This window comes from Scyliorhinus canicula, chromosome 17 (assembly GCF_902713615.1).
Source record: "Scyliorhinus canicula chromosome 17, sScyCan1.1, whole genome shotgun sequence".
In the NCBI taxonomy this organism is placed as follows: domain Eukaryota; kingdom Metazoa; phylum Chordata; class Chondrichthyes; order Carcharhiniformes; family Scyliorhinidae; genus Scyliorhinus; species Scyliorhinus canicula.
Genome location: NC_052162.1, coordinates 77,214,443 through 77,235,539, shown reverse-complemented (window position 1 = coordinate 77,235,539; position 21,097 = coordinate 77,214,443). Strand labels below are relative to the sequence as shown.

At 41.7% G+C, this 21,097-nt stretch overlaps 1 protein-coding gene across 2 annotated transcripts in view; it reads left to right on the top strand.

Annotated features, from left to right (window-relative positions):
- pcdh19 (protocadherin 19) overlaps positions 1–21,097 on the top strand; it is a 142,427-nt gene that overhangs the window by 3,579 nt on the left and 117,751 nt on the right. The window lies entirely within an intron of this gene.

The window sequence follows — 21,097 nt, the reverse complement described above, 5'->3', positions numbered from 1 at the left end:
CCCCCACCCAGTGCCTCATGATATTTGTCAAGAGCCTAGAGTGGGTGAGGAATGTTAAAGCGCCAGTTGAGCCTCTCTTTCAAACAGTTTGGCAAATTTGTGGTTGCCCCTCCTCAAATGACCTCAGACATGGCCCAGCAAGACACTCATTCCAAGGGCAATTAGGGATGGGCAATAAATGCTGGCTGAGCCTGCGACGCCCACATCCCATGAATGAATAATAGGAAAAAATTGCTAATGTTACTCGTGGCGCTGTCAAGGACTGCTGGCCAATCTGATTGAACAAATGTCCTTTAATTCAGTGGTGTGGGGTGCACTGTCTGAGAGAGTGGTGGGCGCAGATTCAGTAGTAACATTCGAAAGACAAAAAAAACATATTCTAGGGTGATGAGCAGAGGTATTGGGTTAACAGGATTGCTGTACTAAAGAGCTTGTCCAGGCATGAATGGCATTCTTCTCTGCTGTACCATCCTGGATGGTTGGACGAGTGAATAGTTACATCCCATTTCACATAATTTTACCAGAGTTCTAACTCCAAAATCATTGCAGGCAAAGAAACCCAGCTGCATTGTGACACTGCAACTGTCAGTTTGGTTTTGTGGGTATGAAAATGGGTTTGCAGCCCGTGTCAATGAAACAATGGAATGAGTGGTTGACTTTACAGAACTAATTAACATGACACTCCATACCTAAGAAGCAATTGCTCTGCTTCTTGTCATAATGGGCTGTGTAAATGGGTTGGGGTGGGGTTGAAGAGGCAGCCATGCATGGGGTAGAAAACCCTTGGGACATTTTGAGGTGCTTCAATCCACTGGTTTGCACTTCAGCGCATTCTGCAATACATGTTGAGTTATGAATGTGAATAATAAGTACTTTAAAATGAATCATAAAAAAAGCAAAGGAGAGGCTAACATGAGTTAAATGTAAGGAGAAAAGTCAATTCATTAAGTAAAATGAACATCACGAGCTGACAAAAATAGAAAATCAGACAGTTGTAGGAATGAAAGGAGTTCAGACGGGGAAGACATTTCTAAATTTGATAACGCGAGGGCTTGTTTCATGCTCCATTGTCAATAGGAAAATAGAAAGCAAGAGTGATTTTTGAAAAGTTGTTGGGACCTTTCGAAAAGTTAAATTGAAAAACAAGGCAAATCCAGGAACATGAAAACAGAAATAAAAGGAAGTAGAAAATAAATATAAGCAGAAATAGAAACAAAGCAAATATGGCATCAAACAAAACTGGAGAGGAATATTAATAACAAGCATTATAAATATTTTGGCAAAAATAAATTGAGATGCTTTGTTAAAAATGAAAGCAATGCTTCTTCCCTGTATTTGCAACAGCTCTTATTGGTATTGAGTCATTTAACTCACTAAAAGCTATTGTGAACAATATATTTCCTGGACTGATGGTCTTACAAATTACTCTGATTTGTAATCCAAAAAAAGAGGGCGCGTTTGCCACTGGTCCTCCAACTGGTGCGTGCTGACAATCAAAATACTTGAAATTCATTCCCAGTGCTACATAAATTGCTGAGTGCAGAATTACAACCGGCAAAAATGTATGGTTCTGCAGCCGGATTGCCCGAGGAAGGTTTGAACTAGAGCGAGAGTGTTGATGGTGTTTAGAAGGCAGTGGATAGTTCTCCCTTTCCCAAAAAATGTCCCAAATTGCACCTTAATTCTAACTGGAGTCTAATTGTTCTCTTTTACCCTTAACATGCAGACAACGTGTCAGTTGTGTGTGTCAGTTAAATAATTGATGGACAACTCAAATTATTCAGTGGGCAGAAAAAAGACTTGCTGAGTGCAATAAATATGATCTGTGCAAAGGAACGATTCAACACTTCTGAGTATCAAATTTACAAAAATAATCTAAAATAAAATTCTAATGTTTAAGTATGAGAAAGGAAAATTAAATAAGTTCACTGATCCATAAAATATACTTAATTTGATGTGTCCTGTGATGAAATGAATGGGGAAAATAGAGCTACAGCCATTCTCAAAAGATTAGCTGCATAATCAGGACTTTAGATCCAACAAATAGAGTGCTACAATTTGAGTTTTCTAACACAAAGTTCATTCTTGTAAGTTAATATCATTGGATATCAAGAGTCATGATTTGGTTGAATGCTCCCACACATATCATCGACCATTCTACCTCCACCAACATCCCCCCCCCCCCCCCCCCCCCCCCCCCCCACTTCCAACTCAAAACAATGTTTGAATTACCATCAGAGGTTCTACACTTGACACAAACAAAACACCAGCGTACATAAGACTGGAGCGAGTCAATGGAACTCAGCCTTGTCTGGCCCCAGCAGCTGCTTTGCTGTGAGCTACTTAGCCCATTTTCTCTTGATCCGCCACGATCACTGTAATCACAATAGCTAAAAAAGAAGGCAGCATTGATTTTACATCCTGTGACGTTGTGCGACCCCTATTGCCTGGGCCACATATTTTCCACAAGCTCACTCTTTAGCCACTTGATAGCATTTACTTTGCTGTGTAATTCGCTTGAGAAAATGTTCAAGAACTGCACAGGAATTAAAGCGATTTGAATTTTCATTTGTAATGCCAAGCTCTTGTTCATTTTATTTAAATTTGAAAATTGCAGATTTCTTCTGCAGAAGGAAGCCAGGATTTTATCATCCCCCCCCATTCCGACTAACTGGTGACTTTTCCCTCCAGGCAATATAGTTAGTTGCTGTAGTGCAGTACATTATGTTGCACGGTATCATAGCAGCATGAGTAATGCATGCATGCTTCATCTTTTAAAAATATATTGGTGGTATGTTGGAGGACTATCACAAGTTGTGAATCGAGTTGATGCCATACCTCTGCTAATCTCTTGAAACCTAGCCAAAGTTCCATGGCAGGAACAGGAAAGGCCTGGTGAATGGAGGAGAAATATTGAATGGGTGAGATGGGGGCTTGGGCGGGGTGGTGATGTTGAAACTGCCATCAAGTTCCCCTCATGCACTCCTTGGTACCTAGACATGTGCATTGTTGACTAGGAACTGAGAACAGGTGCTATTTTATCTTAGCCACCAGAAAAATGTTTTACGTGAGACGGAAATGGCATCACAAAGAGAGCAAATTAGGTGAGGAAGCAGGAGTTAAAGAAGGAGATGACCTTCAAATAAAGTTAAAAATAAAATTATAGTTCCAATAATTTAAGATTTCTATCAGTCTTTGTCCATGATAATTACCAAATAATAGATGTTCTAATGTTACTGAATGAAAAACACCAGGTTTGAATGAATTAATGAACAGATTTCCTGGTCAATGTCAAATGTTGTTTATTGAATTTTGCTGAGCGCAAATTTGTTGTTGCACATCCTACTTTACAGCAGTGACCATATTTCAAAAAGTTAAAGTAAAAAACTGCAGATGCCAGTATTCTGCAATAAAAACAGTGCTGGAAAATCTCATCAGGTCTGGCAGCATCTGTGGAGACAAAACAAGTTATCACGCCAAAAGATATTTAATTGGCTGTAGAATGCTTTGGTTCAACTCAAAGTTGGTAAAACAAATGTTATTTAAATTCAACAAGAAACGCAAAATTCTTACATGGGAACTACTGCAGATCTAGAAATTTGAAACAAAAGCAGGAAATGCTGGATGAACAGATTGGCAGCATCCGTGGGGAGAGAAACAGAGTTAACATTTCAAGTCTCTGTGACTCTTCTTCTGAGGTAGTCTATTTAAAATTTATTTACAAATTCTATTTAAATGCAAGTCTTTAACTTTGATTATCCTAGTCACGGAATACTGCTGAACAAACTATTGGTTGTTATATAATGCCATTATACAGGCATGGGAATTAATTAATGAAATCCCCAACTAAATAAGCAGTTTTTGATTAGACAATGCAAAGTCATTACTTATGGTAATTTTTATATTTTCCTGATAGGTGTGTTGTGTAAATTATGACTTTTATGCATATGAGCGAGCATTAGTTCAGGTTCCTTAATGTGCTTTTTAGCTGGCTGACACAGTAATCTGAACCATTCAATCTGAAGATTTACTGCTGAGATTAGATTTCAACTGTTTTGTTAAAGGAAGGTGCTGCAGGCATGTTCCAATTATCATTCATCAAGATAAGGTAAAGGCCAAACTCTCATAGGAATGGATTGCAATACAGGCTATTGACCCATAAACAGCTATCATTGGGTTCATTGTGTGAATTACCCCAGTAGGGGCACATTCCAAAAAGATTGGACCGGTTATGAAAAGGTCCGCAAAGTTCACTAATGTATGGAACACCCTTGGAAAGAATGTGTATTCTTTACTTTTGTCCCCATTGTGGTTTGAATGGCCACCTTGGTGTTTGTGTGATCTACAAAAAAGCTTGGATTAGGCCTGCCTTTTTTCCATAATAATGGCATCCCTGTTAATGTCATGCCGAGGGCAAGTTCTCATCAAAGCTGAGCCTCGGACAAAGCACTGAATACTGCTACCATCTTTAAACCATTAAAAAGGGAATAATTGAAGACCAGCACTCAGGGTTTTACATTACAACAGTGCAGAAGTTACTCGGTGCCGGTTACATTTTCTACCTATAAACAGTGTGGAACTTGGGGGTAAAATCAATGGGAAAACTGTGAGTCTGCTGCTGAATGAACGCCTGCTTATTCTATGACATTAAATGGTGCGATCCAGTCCCAGTGGTTTTCAGTTGTCCTTGCTTTATACCCCAGAGCCTCACATGTCAACAGAGATCAGTGCCTGATCCAAATGTTAATGGGTAGAGAGTCAAATAGCTCACAGCTAAAACAGCCAAAAGGACAGCTTATGATTCTCCTGATGAAAAATGAAATGAAATGAAAATCACTTATTGTCACGAGTAGGCTTCAATGAAGTTACTGTGAAAAGCCCCTAGTCGCCACATTCCGGCGCCTGTCCGGGGAGGCTGGTACAGGAATCGAACCGTGCTGCTGGCCTGCTGGGTCTGCTTTAAAAGCCAACGATTTAGCCGAGTGAGCTAAACCAGACCCATGGGTACAGGGGTTACAATGCCCATTGCTCCTGTATGCTGAAACAATTGCCAGAATTCTGCACTGCAGGAATTCTATTCTATAATAGAATAGGCAGTGCGGTTTAGGTATATGTAAAATTTGTTGGCCAAATTAGCACTGAGTTGTTTTGCCTATTTTCTGCATTTGGTTATCACTGGCTCACATGGTAATCCTTTTAAATTAGATACTGGCTACGTTTTTAAAAAGGCACTCCTTTTGTGCTTAATTGATTTCATCCTTGGGAAGAAGAATATGATTTACATTGTGACACATTTCCAAGTGAGTCAGGATACTGAAAAGCGGTGTGGTTTACTTTACAGCTGGGTTTATGCTGGCAGATCTCTTATACTCCAATCTCCATTAAACCTTTAGTTAAAAAATGCTGAGCAAATCACTAGGTGCACCAGGATGTGTTAGAATGTGGAGATGACTTGAGTTCTTGGTGCGAGCATTGCTTGATATATGGGGTGGCTTTGCGGGGGTGGGGTAGAGTTTATTCCCCATTCTGTTCTTCCACATCTAAATAGCAGCCCAGATGTGCCCAATAGATTCACTGTGCCAAGTGCAGCGTATTACTGAGATTACTCCAACCATCCAAAGATGTGCCGTTTCGCTGAATTGACTATGATAAATTGTCCTTTAGTTACCAGGGATGTGCGGGTTAGGTTACGGGATAGGGCAGAGTGGGTAGGGTGCTGTTTCAAAGGTTCGGTGCAGACTCAACGGGATGAATGGCCTCCTGTACTGTCAGGATTCTATGATTATGCCACAGTTGATAATGTCTCCTAAGTGCATCAGATGCTAATCATTTAACTTGACCTTTAGTCATTTAACTTGACCTTTTCAGATATCCTGAATGCAACATGGGGGGGGGGGGGGGGGGGGTGGGGGCGAGAGAAACATCTGCCATAACGAGTGAATCAGGGCATTCATGGTGCAGTACTGCTTAAAAAAATAGAAGTGCAACATGGAAGTAGCAACAGGTTTTTCAAACTTCGTCTGTTAATATAGTATGTAATCATGGAAAGAAAATGTAATTTCTCCTGGGGCTCTATGGAAAAGCAAAAGGGGGTTTTCTTTGCTCTGTAATACTGCATACTCATTGAAATCAGTGACAAGGGAGATATTTGGTGTGCCCTGCGAAACACTGCATAAAAGCAGCTTGTTCTGAACAGGCAGCTCAAGAGAGGGTTACAGAAAAATACATGTGAGGCAGCAATCAATTGAATACATGTACAGTTTAATGTTCTGAATTGACCCATGGTAATTTTACTCCAATATAATTTACGCATGAGTAGCAGTTTAATTATATTACTGGAGAGGTCAGGTTTATTTTATGTGGGTCGATGTTTTCTCTCCAGGTGATGAGCCAAGGGTGACGGGGCAACCCTGTTCCCAGGTCTCCATTTGTATTACTCAGGATCAACCACTAGGAGGTGCATGTGAGCTGCCTGGGGGATGGCTTTCTTTTAAATTCTCTTGTCTCATCTGTCAGGAAGCAACGGGTCTCGTCTTGGTACTGTGGAAACCAGTAATTGAGAGTGAAGTGGAGGCACGTGGGGGAGGGGTTCAATTTATGAGTCTTGGTCTAACCTGCCTCCTTCATTAGTTGCTCCATGTAACAATCTGACCTCTTTGACCAATTGTGTTATCATCTTCACTAATATCTCTTTGTGTGGCTCAGTGTCATATCTTGTTTGCTATTGCTTCTGTCAAGTGCCTTGGAGCTCTTTACTATGTCAAAGGTGCTATATGAATGCAAGTTGCTGTTCCTTGGCACACTGCCCAATGAGCATGTGCCTTTATTTAATAACTTGCTGTTAAATGGCAAGGAAGAACCGGTTCTTCAATTTCTAATCCAGTCTTCAAAGACGCGATCCTGCCGCATAGTTCACCATAGTGTAAATGATGGTGTGGTCTTCTAACTGATCTGTAATGTGCCCTGGTCAATATTGATCCCTTGACCTAGATTACTGGGGAAGAAACAAAAATCTGGTACTTTTCGCATTGCTGTTTGTGGAACCTTGCTATGCGTAAATTGGCTGCTGTGTTTCCCACATTACAACAGTGACCATGAAGCACTTTGGGATGTTCTGATGAAAGGCACTATAGAATTGCTCTCTTTTTATCAAGAAAAAAACCCAACAGGAGCGTGAGCTGAGTATTGGAACTGAGCCGCCCCTGCAGCACAGAAATGTGATGCAACTTCTGTGTCAGGATGTGTCCCAGCACACCTGCAGGAGGGCTATTGTTGCAGGTGACAATAGAGAGTGTAGATTCATGGGTCTGAATACATGTGAGGGATCATTGCTGAGGCCTGAATACTGGGGCCGCTAATTTACATTTGGCTGATCTATCGAGCTCAATGCAGCCCACACATGCTGAAGAAGGGATGTAAAAACAATGCATTTTAGAAGAGCAATTGAGTCTGGTCTGTGAAATTTACATTGGAACTCTTAACATAACTTTGTACATAAAAGGTTAATGGATTGTCTGTATAGTTGGTCACGAATTAAACTTTGTTTTTAAAAAGGCAAGAAGTAACATGATTTCAGTAATTGACAATGAGTTCATCTCTGTAGACAGAGGAAACACTTCAAAAGCCTTCATTTTACCCATGTCCTGCATAGTCAAGTCTAGCCACGACAAACCCGGTGCTCCTTTTATTGGACTTTAGTACACAATTAAATGTAAAATGATGGGGGAATAGAGCTTGCAATGAAAACTTCAGATTTGCTTTTGTTTTCAGATTTTGCAACAGCAGTGGATTTGCATCATGTTTGGTACACTGAAGTGTTAGATTGGCAGTCATGGCAAGCAAGTTTAGCTTTTACACTTTAATGTCAGCAGTTAGGAATTTCACACTAGTGGGTGAGGTTAATTTGCATTGTTTAACAATGAATGGTCTGAAAATTACCCCCAGCAGTCTCCTTTTGGTTATGTATGTTGTGTCCCATTGAAGGTGCTTTTAGTCAAACGGGGTCCAGCTAGGCTTGGTTGACAATGCTTAACTTTGTTTATGTGGGACAATGGGAGGAGGTGGGGGGCTGGGGGGAGGTGATGCAGAAATCGTTGCTGACTTCATAGTGAATCATTGACTTCAACGTCATTGGGAGTATAGAAATCTGGGACAAAATAAAGATCAAAAATGTCAAAAGTACTCCGTTTCTGTGGAGAGAGAAACAGTGTTCATGTTTCAGGACGATTACCTCTTGTCAAAACTAGAGAAAAAATAGATATGTAAAAAAGTTTAGGCACGTACAGAAGCAGAAAAAGAGGGAGGGGGGAGAACAAAGGATCTGTGATAGGGTGAGAGGCAGGAAATATTAAGTGACAGAAGGAATAATGGTGTGAGGTAAATGGAGATGGTAAAGTGAACAGGAAAAAGTGATTTATCGACAGCTGCTGGGAGGTTTTGGCCTGAAATTATTGAGCTTGATACTGAATCTGGAAAGTATAAAGTGCCAAATCGAAATAGCAAGTGCTGGTCCTTGAGCTACGTTGGAATATTGTAGGAAGCGGAGGACAAGGTAGAGCATTAAAATGACAGGTAACTGGAATGTGGAGTCACCCATTATGGATCCACAGTGATCACACAACTGCTTTTGGTTGCTCCAATCTAGATAAAGCCATGTTGTAAGCAGTGAACATGGCACACTAAGTTGGATGTACAAGGAAATTGCTGGATCACCTGAAAAGAGCATTTGGGATCTGGATGGTGGGTAGAGGGGAGGTAAAAAGGCAGGTGCTGCATTCCTGCTCTACAAGGGAAGGTAGATGGGGATGTTAGAAGTGATTGAAGAGTGAATCAGGGCGTCGAGGAAGCTCACAGAATTATACAATTGACTGTATCGTTGCTGTTTCCTGCACTTGCCACCATCTTAGTTCCCAATTTCCAACCTTCCTTTCACATGCCTTCATGTGGTCGTTCTCTGACGTGTCCATTCCCTCCTTGCTGTCTCTGCCCCATTCTGGGCAAAGGTTATTGATCAATATAGGGGCAGCAGGGTAGCATGGTGGTTAGCATAAATGCTTCACAGCTCCAGGGTCCCAGGTTCGATTCCCGGCTGGGTCACTGTCTGTGTGGAGTCTGCACGTCCTCCCCCTGTGTGCGTGGGTTTCCTCCGGGTGCTCCGGTTTCCTCCCACAGTCCAAAGATGTGCGGGTTAGGTGGATTGGCCATGCTAAATTGCCCGTAGTGTCCTAATAAAAGTAGGGTTAAGGGGGAGGTTGTTGGGTTACGGGTATAGGGTGGATACGTGGGTTTGAGTAGGGTGATCATGGCTCGGCACAACATTGAGGGCCGAAGGGCCTGTTCTGTGCTGTACTGTTCTATGTTCTAATATCTTCTATAAACCCATTGACTCCTCGAGCTACCATGACTCCATTTCCTCACACCATCTTTCCTCTAAGAACTCTGTTCTATTCTCCTAATGTTTCCCTGTCCATTGTGTCTGTTCTGAGGACGTCATCTTCAACATCAGCGATGTGTTTTCTCCCCCAGCCATACCTGTCCTTCTACCATGGTTGACAGGGCCCTTGTCAGTTCCATTTCCTGCACTTATGCTCTCACCCCTCCCCCTCCATCCCAGAACTAGGATAAGTTTCCTCTTGCCCTCCCCCTCCATCCCAGAACTAGGATAAATTTCCTCTTGCCCAGGCTCCACATTGAACAAATCAATTTCCATCCTTCCCACCATCAGCATGGCACCACCAAACACATCTTCTCCCTTCGATTTTAAGCATTTTAAAAGGACCATTCCTCCTGCAACATCCTCATACACTTTACCTCCACTTCTCTTCTTTAATCTTATCTCTTCCCACTGTTTATGTCCCCAAATGCATCTTCTAGGCAAAACAATAATCTATTTGTACAGTTTTCAATTTAGTGCACAGTGGTTAGCATTGCTGGCTCACAGCGGCAGGGACCCGGGTTCAATTCCGGCCTCGGGTGACTGTCTGTGGAGTTTGTACATTCTCCCCATGTCGGCGTGGGTTTCTTCCGGATGCTCCCAATTTTCTCCCACAGTCCAAAGATGTGCAGGTTTGGTGGCTTGGCCATGCTAAATTGCCTCTCAGGGTCCAAAAGGTTAGATTAGGTTAAGGGATAGAGTGAGGAATGGGCCTAGGTAGGGTGCTCTTCTTTCCAAGGGTCAGTGCAAACACATTGGGCCGAATGGTCTCCTGCACTGTATGGATTCTATGATTTGGTGCTCATAGTGTTACTTCGGAGCAGTCTCGAAGGGTTGAATAGCCTACTCCTGCTCCTAGTTTTGATTCTTCATATTAGGGGTACCTAACACAAATTTGATGACTGTTTTGCGGGGCCCCTCCTTTCATTTATAAGCGTGACCTCGAATTTCCAGAATCGCAGAATTGTTACAGCACAGAATTAGACCATTTGGCCATCATGTCTGCACTAGCATTCAGATTGATCATTTCACTTAGCGCCATTCCCTTTTCACTTAGCGCCATTCCCTTGCCTTCTTCCCCATAACCTGCACATTGTTTCTTTTTGAGTAATCATCTAATTCCCTCTTGAATACTTCGATTGAATCTGCCTCCATCACACTCTCAGGCAATGCATCCCAGACCCTAACCACTTGCTATGTGAAAAAGCTTTGCTCGTATTGCTTTTGCTTCTTTTACCAATTATCTCAAAAACTGTTCTCGATCATTCTGCCAAAGGGAGCAATTTCTCCCTATCTACCCTGTCCAAACCCCTCGTAATTCTGAATACTTTTATCAAATCTCCACTCAATCTTCTTTTCCCCAAGGAAAAGAGATTACATCCATAGAATCACTACAGTGAGGAGAAGGCCATTCAACCCATCAGGTCTGTACGGAACCTCCGAAAGAACAGTATACCTAGGTCCAATAACGTCCACCCCCTCCCCCAACCCATCCTATCACCGTAACCCTATGCAATGATCATAACAATTCACCTAACGTGCACATCTTTGGACTGTGATAGGAAACCGAAGCACCAGGAGGATACTCACGCAGACATTGAGAGAACATGCAAACTCCATGCATTCACCCAAGGCCAGAATCAAACCCGGGTCTCTGGCGCTGCAAGGTAGCAGTGCTAACCGCTGCACCAGCATGCCGCCCTTAACCTATCTTTATAATTGAAGCTTCTGATCCCAACAATTGTTCACGTAAACCTTTTCTGCACCCTCTTGCCAATGCCGTTAAATCCTTCCAAAAAGATTGTCCAGGCATCTGTCATTATAATTATTTGTCTCATTCCTACTGTAAGCTCTGTCCTTGGCCTCCTACACTTCCCAGTGAAGCTCAACATAAGCTCGGGAAACAGCACAGCAGCACTTTTTATGAGGTGTTTTGCAATTGTTTTCCAGGCTCAACACTGAGTTCAATAATTTCATCTTAACCTCTGCCCCATTTTTCTTTTTGGATGGCAGTTGTTGGTATTGATTTTGTTATTGCCACTTGCATCTCTTCAAGACTCATCTTTTGTTTTTTTTGTTCGTCCAATTACCATCTCCTTTTGTCATGCACCATCATCCCGTTTGTAATTTAACCTCTCCTCCCTTTCATTCCATGACTGACCTCCACTTTTTTTCTTCCACCACCATTTTCTCTGCCTCTGAACTTGCTTAAATCCTGTAACTTTTTCAGCCTGAAACAGTAATTCTGTTTCACCCTTCACAGCTGGTGCCTGGTCTGCTGAGTATTTGAAAATGTTTTTTAAAAATTTCTGATTTCCAGTAACTGCTATTTGCTATTGCCCTGGGACAAAATGCTCCCTTTATTGAGTACTGATTTTTTACACAGAAGGTGTGTAGCTGAGTCTTTTATCTCTTTGTGGGCTGCACTCGTCAATATAAACTGTCACCAGATTCTGATCCAGGTCCCAGATATTTAAGTGGCGGTGCCCAATATGATTATTGGGTTCGAGACTCAATAACATGATCATTGGGTTTGATTTTCAGTAGCATAAAATGGCATACAGAAGGCAGCATGACATCCTGAATGGAACACGATTCTCAAATCTGATATGGTATTCTGAGGGGGGCACAGCACACTAAAGTGTGCTCTTCCTTAAAAAAAAAGTGATACTTTAAAAGTGTCAAATAATTTACAGGTGCAAGTCCTTTGGTGACTTCAGCATAGGCCAAGCAGTATTAAACTGGCACACAATGGCTTGATTTGTGAAAGCAAAAGTAGACACCGTCAAGGCACAAAGTGAAAATGGGGTTTTGGAGGGGAATCTTCCGTCTTTATCATTGAGACATAAATTAGATTGAACCCATCCATCAAACTGGTACACAGTAACTACAGGCGACTGGGTCTCAATTCTTGTCCTGAACAGAGGTAATAAAGACTCTTTTAAACCCCATTACTCTTCAAGTCACTGAAGTATTTTTGCATTTTTACACTATGGAGTTGTTTTTTTGTCTTGAAGAACGTCAAAGCAAGGGTCATTTATGAGTGAATTCATAGAATACATTTTAGCCAAGAACAAATCCTTGTGAAGCACATAATACAGTAGGTGTTGAACCTAAACTTTCAATTTAATTTAATAATAACAGGATGTTGCAAAACAGGCAATGCTGCATTACATGTTGAGCAAAAGGAGATGTGTGGTGAAATTGTAGATCTGTTGTGTATCTCACTTCACCTGTCTGTGTGAATGATAATTATAGGATTTCGTCTGAAAATACTGCTTGCTTCTAATCTGTTTATCTGAAGAACTTTTTCTGTTGTGTACTGCATGTATCCAGGGCAAACCTATTAGCCTGACAATAATGACTCACTTAGATTAACCTTTTTGTGACAATTATGCTACAATTATCAGGGCAGCTGCATTATCATCCTTTTTTTTGAAAGGAGAGACACGTGATGTATTTAATAGCTAGTCTTCCAAATGGTTTGACCTGGTTTTCTGGGTAGTTGCCTCAAGTGAAATAACATGGAGATAATATTCCTTTTCAAAGATATGGAACCAGTTAGTTGACATTTCAATCCAGGTGCAGTATTCACTGATAGATATAGAAGTTTTCTAACTGAGGTGGCCATGTAGATGAGGGATACACTGGGTCAACAATTGCTTCTTTAGCTCTTAAGTAGATGAGCTCTTTTGCAAATAGCAATGTGCCGTTGCTCAAAATCTATCTCCTTGACCAAATTTCTAGCCACCTCTCTGAATGTCAGTGACAACTTTTGTCCCAATTATTTTCTCCAAAGAGCTTTTATTGTGTTTAACGCTCTGTGTCGGCATAAGTGGTTGTTCTGTAGAGCTCTATTTATATGCCCCATTATCTACATACACTCGAAGCATGAAGTGAATTGCAAGGTTTTTGTTCCATAGATGCTCAGTAAACCATTGCTACTGGGGAAATAATTTGTTAACACATGAATCTTTGTTCTGAAATGTGAAAATATAGGGGATCTTTCATTTTCTAAAACATCTTGAGGTGTGAGACGAAGTGCCCAAGCAACAATGGAATGTAAAATAGGTAATAGAAGATAAATAATGGGATGATTCTCTCCCCCCCCCCCCCGGCCCAACCCGCCTCCCCGCAGCATGTTTCCTGGAGGTGGAGATGGCTCGCCATTGGGCGATAGCAGGACAAAGTCCAAAGCGTTTTGCGTGGCTCGCCTGTCCCGCTGCCAGGAAATCCGCTGCAGGGGTTTGCCTTTGGCAGGACTGGAAGATCCTGCCAGCGGGAAGAGCCGGAAAAGCCTGCACGAAGCTTTAGAAAAATTACCCATGCTTTGCACCATCACAGATTCCTATCAACTTGTTTTTTAAAATTAATTCATGGGATGTGGGCTGGGCCTGCATTTATTGCCCAGGCTGTGTCATGGATTTGGGATGTCTTGATAGTCTTCTTTTATGATGGCAGTGCTGTGATGGAAGTGGCCAGTGGCATCAAGCGAGTTCCCTCTACAGAAACACATAATATGGTTTCCATGGCACTGAAATTCTGTTGTGGGAAGGCGAAAATAACCAGAAGTGAAAATTTAATAAAATTAATATGCTTTTTTGAAAGAGCTCTATCATTTTTCTGTAAATACTGTTGGTCAACTGAATCAGGCAGTGCAACAAGGGGAGTAGGTCACATCTTGGATGTAGTATGCATGGAACTACATTAATCTGCTTTGCATTTCATATGTATCAACGCAATTCACAGGAACACACATTAGCCATTACAGAACTTTATATTACATTGCTTATCCAATGGGTTTCATGTTTTCATCCGGTTTTGTGGAATTGTTCTTCTACTAAACAGTGTGGTTTTGGGCAGATGTTTAATTGCCTCCATTGGCCTCTATTTAAAGTAAACAGACACAGATTCCAGGAACCAATCGGGGAATTATGGGTATCTGATTCTGCTGGTGTGTTAAGGCGGTCAGTTTTAGTAATGATCAATAAAGGGAACTGGTCACATGTTCTCAGCGTAGTTTAATGCACGGTTCCCAAGTATGGAGGTGGGCGAGGTTGCTCTCCTGGAGCGGGAAGTTTTGTTTCAGAAAAGTGGGACAGATAATAGGACAGTGCTGTTGAATAGATTCACTTGGAGTACAATCAACAGTACTGTATCAAAGCAACGAGGAGAGCCAGCGGTGTGGCAAATTAGGTCTTGAGCCACAGACCTGCTTGTTATCTTGGGTTTAGTAAAGAATAGAAATAGAAATCTAAAACACAGTTCATAATGTTCTTGTGTCTGATGCAGCGCAAAGTGACAGCCCCATTGGGAATTATAAGTTGGTAAATCTTAGCTTTTCAAGGAAGTGGTCCAAATCAATCTTTTGCCAGGAAAGAATTAATTTACAATGGCATCTGCCAAAATATCCCAAATTGTTTACGAATTCGAAAATGTACGAATTGACACTTGTATATCTCTGCCAATATTTGGGAGGGACCGGTTCAAGAGGCATTAATTGGGCAGGCTTTAACACATTCTATCACTTTGGTCTGTTAGTTTTTAATTTCCTGTACAAATTAAGATGCAAGCATTTTTGTTTAGAGGTGAGAAACTTGTAATTCTAACAAAGTAGTAAAAGGCTTATGTTCAGCTTGATTCATTGCAGAATTCGGAAGGATATTTGTCTCCTGTTGAAATAAAAATCTGTGTCTATGGAGCAAGTAGCCAAGATGTTTATTACGCCATTTCAAGGGTTGCATTACATTGTAATAATAATAATCACTTATTGTCACGAGGCGGCTTCAATAAAGTTACTGTGAAAAGCCCCTAGTCGCCACATTCCGGCACCTTAATTGGGCTACAACTGGATATTGAAATTAAAAAGAAAAAAAATTTGAGCTGTAGTCACAACAGCCAATTTGCGCACAGCAAACTGTCACAAACAGCAATGTGAAAATGATAGGATAATCTGTTTTTGTAATGTTGATGGACAGATAAATACCGGCCAGGACAACCGACATAATTCCCTATTTTTTCTTCAAAGTAGTGCCATGGAATTATTTACATCTATCCAGACAGGCAGGAGGGGAATCGTTTTTTTCCATCTCATTCGAAAGTCAGCCCCCTTGAAAGTGCAACACTCTCTCAGTACTGCACTGAAGTGGGTGTCCGGCTTGATTTCTGTCTCACATGGATGCCAAACTGTCATTTCTATCATGGGACTGACTAGTTCAACACAGTTTTGCAAAAGATTAGGTAGATCAGAGGGATGAAAAAGCAATAACAATAAAATTAGAAAGCGAATCATTTAAAACATTGATGTTATGAAGTAAAGCCCTGGATCAGAGGTAATCTTTGCTAGTCTGTATATTTTTTACCTTCACCTGACTTGAAAGCCCACAGGCTATTACAAGTTGATTGGCATCAAATTCTAATTCCATTAAGAGCTCTGGGATATTCGCACTCCCTTTGGTCTGTACTTTAGTGATTTGAGCTACTTCAGTGAGGAGAGGTTGAAGTGACTGTTCGATTGTCATATACAATGCATTCAATCTCTAATTCCTAGCAGTAATTCATTTTTTATCGTTCCATCTGCACAGTAAATGATATGTTTTCTACTCAGCAATTAACCACTCTATTGGGAAAATAAATGGACAGTCTTTTTGTCAGAGGATGCCATGAAACTTTGCATTGCTGTTTTCAAAATGGTGCTTTTTTGCCTTTCAACAAAACACAGAAAATGTGCCCTATTGAATCAATAGATAGGAACTGAGTGCCCATTGTTACCAAGTGATGGTGCTGTATCCTTGGTTGAAACTGAAAATATCAACATGGAGACCCTTTTGAAAAAAATTAACTTTTACTCTGGAACAATGGGTACTAACACTTACATTCACGTGTGGCATTCCTCCCCCTGTTAGTTCAAGCATGAACCTGTTTAATTTGAATGGGTTAATGACTTGCCTAAAATAGCACAGGTAATTTCAAATGACAGGTGAAAGTGCAGCTCGAAACAGAATATTTCCAATGATTGAGTGGAAATAAACATAAGATTAAATAGAGAACGAGAAAAGGGTTTATTAGGTTGTGATTTCAGCAGCGAAGATGAAAGGTATGGTGGCACAGTGGTTTGCATTGCGGCCTCATAGTGCCAGGGACCCGGGTTCAATTTGGGTCTGGGTGACAGTCTGCGTTAAGTTGGGTGACGGTCTGCGTGGAGTTTGCACGTTCTCCCCCTGTCTGTGGGTTTCCTCCCACAGTCCAGGCTAGGTGGATTGGCCATACTAAATTGCCCCTTAGTGTCCAAAGATGTGCAGGTTAGGTGGGGTTATGGGGATAGGGCAGGGGAGTGAGCCCAGATGGGGTACTCTTTTGGAGGGTTGGCATAAACCCAGTGGACCGAATGGCGTCCTTCTGCACTGTAGGGATTCTATGAACATATCAGCATTTAAGAATATGTTTTATAGATGGATAAATGTAAGAGGAAATGCAAGTTGCAGGGAATAGAGATGGGCATAGTAATAGGACCACTGATTGTGTGAAGTTGTGAAGGGTCTACATGGACTTAATTAAGGCCTTTGACAAGGTCCCTCATGACAGACTGGTACAGAAGGTGATGTCACACAGGATCAGAGTTGAGCTGGCAAGATGGATACAGAACTTGCTCAGTCATAGAATATAGAGGGTAGGATTGGAAGGGTGCTTTTCTCAGTGGAGAGCTGTGCCTAGTAGTGTTCCACAGGGATCAGTGCTGGGACTGTTGCTGTTTGTAGTATATATAAATGATTTGGAGGAAAACGTAATTGGTCTGATTAGTAAGTTTGCAGACAACACAAAGGTTGGTGGAATTGTGTATAGCGGTGAGGACTGTCAGAGAATAAAGCAGGATATAGATTGGTTGGAGACTTGGGCGGAGATGTTGCAGATTAAGTTTGATCCGGACAAATGTGAGGTCATGTATTTTGGAACGTCTAATACAGGTGGGAAATATACAGTAAGTGGCAGAACCCGAGTATTGACAGAGGGATCTGGGTCTACAGGTCCGCAGGTTGCTGAAAGTGGCAAAACAAGTATGACATGGCATGTTTGCCTTTATCGGCAGGGGCATTGAGTATAAAAATTGGCAAGTCATGTTGCAGCTTTAGTTAGGCCACATTTGGAATATAGTGTTCGCCACACTACCAGAAGAATGTGGAGGCTTTGGAGAGGGTACAGAAGAGGTTTACCAGGATGTTGCCTGGTATGGAGGGCATTAGCTAGGAGGAGAGGTTGGATAAACTCAATTTGTTCTCACTGGAGGTTGAGGAGCGACCTGCTAAAAGTATACAATATTACAAGGGGCATGGACAGAGTGGATAGTCAGAAGCTTTTCCCCAGGGCGGAAAAGTCAATTACTTGGAGACATAGGTTTAAGATACGAGGGGCAAAGTTTAGAGGGGATGTGCGAGGGAAGTATTTTTCTACACAGAGGGTAATGGGTGCCTGAAACCCACTGCCTGAGGAGGTGGTGGAAGCAGGTATGATGTTTAAGGGGCGTCTTGACAAATACATAAATGGAACGAGAATAGAGGGACACGGACCTCGGAAGTGTAGTAGGCTTTAGGTTAGACAGGCAGCATAGTCAGCGCAAGCTTGGAGGGCCGAAGGGCCTGTACCTGTGCAGCACTTTTCTTTGTTCTTTGTTAAACACCAACCTGTACTGGTTGGGTTGAACTACCTATTTCTGTGTTGTAATGTCTATACAATCCTATGCAACTCTTTGTGTTGTGTCACAGCTGACAGTCAACTCTTATAAGTTTGACATACTGTACCATTATACAGTAATGAAAAGAACTGACATAGCTTGTCAATCATTAGAAATCTCACTGGCAATCTAAGCCAGTAATCATATGCTCCAAGTCTGAGATTCCGTTACAATGTGGGGACCTCTGCCTTTTCCACATATAAGACAACAGGTCAGTATAACCATGTCTCCCATTCACATTAACATTGCAACTGTGGTCAGTACTGCGCTAGTTAGGGCAGGACAGCTGAAGCGCAAGCTGCTCCGAGACAACGGTTTTCTTTCATTGAGCATACAAATGGTTGATTACTGCACGTATTGATTTTTCAGTTATAGTCAGCGGGCACCGTGGCCTCATGATCTCCTTTTCTAAAAATGAAGAATAAAAACATGTGGCGAAACAGGTTTGAATTCCTGATTCCTCCATTTCGTTTGAAGTGGTCACATCATTCTGAAAAGCTGCCGGTTGAACTTTTTACTCCTTTGTTTTACATCAAACACCCGCTGTTTGCAGGTGAAGTTATCCTGCAGAAACCTCGCCAATATGGACCCTCTTAGCTTTTTCTCCTTCTCTGAAAGAATTGGTTTTGACTACCATGAACTGCGAGCCCTTTTAAGTCATTATTATCAACTTTAATCATTACAAAAGTAGAGACAAATGTTCTGCAGAGGCAAACAGCAGGGGCAAAGGCATAAAACCTGAGAAACATTCATTGGAAGAGAAAGGGAACTGCACCACCAACACCCCACCCAGCTTTGGTATATTTTACACATTTAAGATAGAGTTTATATTTATATAGCCCCTTTCACAAGTTCTGGATTTCCAAAAGAATTTTAAAAGCAATTACGTATGTTTGAAATGCAGTCACTGCCGTAATGTAGTAAATTAAATGTTAAAAATAAGCGACCTATGAAAAAAGTATGTAAAAAAGCATAGAAATTCCCTATATATAGCCCATAAATGAATGTGAGCAGATGAAGATTTCACAGGTTTGTCTGACATTCCTCTACGTGAATCGACAAGTTAAATGGCTCATGATAATGACCTAATATTACAGGTGGGAAAAATCCTCAGTTTCCTCACCATTTGGATTAGAAAAGCTTGTAAGTAATAGCTTCTCCCACTTCCAACAGATGTGTCTGGATCACCCACATATGAGAAATTCTCAGGCTTAAAGTGCCTTTTACAAACTATAAATCTTTGAGTTTCTTAGGTTTAAATAGCTTATCTCAAAGCCTTTGCTGAAACCTCATAATGCAGATATATCAGAAAGGTTGCATGCCTTAGAGGATTCATTGAAACGTACCTAGAATTTTTAAAAGAAAATATAATCCATAGTTTTTCTTAATGGAATCGTATAGAGTAATTTTTAAATCATATTTGATTTGACACCATCTCTTGTTAAAGTATGCTGGAGGCTCTCTCCTCTTCTTCCTTTGCAAGAGATAATTAATAAGTTCAAATCCATACTGAGCTGAGCACTGATGGATATATTCTATGGTCTGCATTTAATGATCCCCCGATGGTGGGTTTGAAGGTGGGGGGGTGCAGGGGCAACCATGCCGCCTCATATAATTCATCCCTATCTAGCAAAGACTTCTGGACATGTTGAAATGCAGTTGTACGGTGACAGAAATGTAACCACACCCCACCACCGTTCCTCCTATCACAACTGAATAACCACAAGATTTCCACATTCATGCCCATAAGAGCAGCTGTAACATCAGAGCAACAAAAAAAAAGTTAGGTACACAGTAGAGTTTGTAAGCAGAGATTAGGTAAACTCATAGGTTCCTTCTGTAGTACACAATTTTCCCTTTGGTGGATTTGCGACAGGAAAGTAAAAGCTGCTGACAAGAGTTCTTTCAACAAAAAAAATTGAATGTTATTCTTAATTGCAGCTGGAGCAGCAAGTGGAAATATGGTAATATCTCCTGAGGCAACTTTCCATTCTCTCCCTTTCAAGTCTGGTTGAGGACAAAAATCTCCGAAGAAGCTGGGAGATAATTCCACCAATGTGACAAATGGACCATTTAACTCTTTTTGTTTGTGACATGCCTGGCTGGAGTCCAACCCTATTGAGGCACATTCCTCCTTCAGGAACCAACAACAGCAGCTTGCCTTTATACTGCGTGCCTTTGACATAGTAAAATGTCCCATTGTGCTTTGCGGGAGGGTTGTGAAACGAAATGTGATGCCAAGCTATATAAGGGGCTATTTGGATAGATGACCAAATAGGTCAAAAGACATAGGGCGAAAAATTGATTTACATCTGTTCCCAGGGGCAGGAATTGTGATTCATGATTAGCCTGGGACTAATTCCATTGAGTGAGGTAGAACGCAAGCCCCATGCTGCCTCTAGTCTATAGAATGATTGTAGCATTCAGCTGGGCACCTCATGCATCAGCCCCCTGGACACTTGAGGTCACCGGCAAGTTCTGTTATAAGTGACTCAGACTCCGAAGGGGCAGCCGACACAAGAACGCGAATGAACATACACACTGAGATGCATTGACCGGCCTACCAAACAGGTCTGTCACTGCCCAAGAGCTTAGAGGAATCTAGCTCCAACGTAGTACAGGGAATCATGCAATGATTCAAGACCATCTTTTCCAATGTGGAAATGCTGATCAGCCCAATGACAGCACTTGCTCACCCACCTATGATGCAGCATTTGGTGACCGCTAAACACAGGTAGAAGCCCAACGTCACAGTGCCACAGAGAAAGTCAGTAGGAGGCTCATGAGATCTACACTTGTGCCACGCAAGTTCAGTGTGCTGCCATCATGCCTGCTGATCTCAGTGCTCAAAGGGGCTTACACAGCAGTCTAGCGATGCAACAGATTACTAGGGCTGTTGAGATACCACGCGGGGGGGGGATGATGGTGGCTCTGTG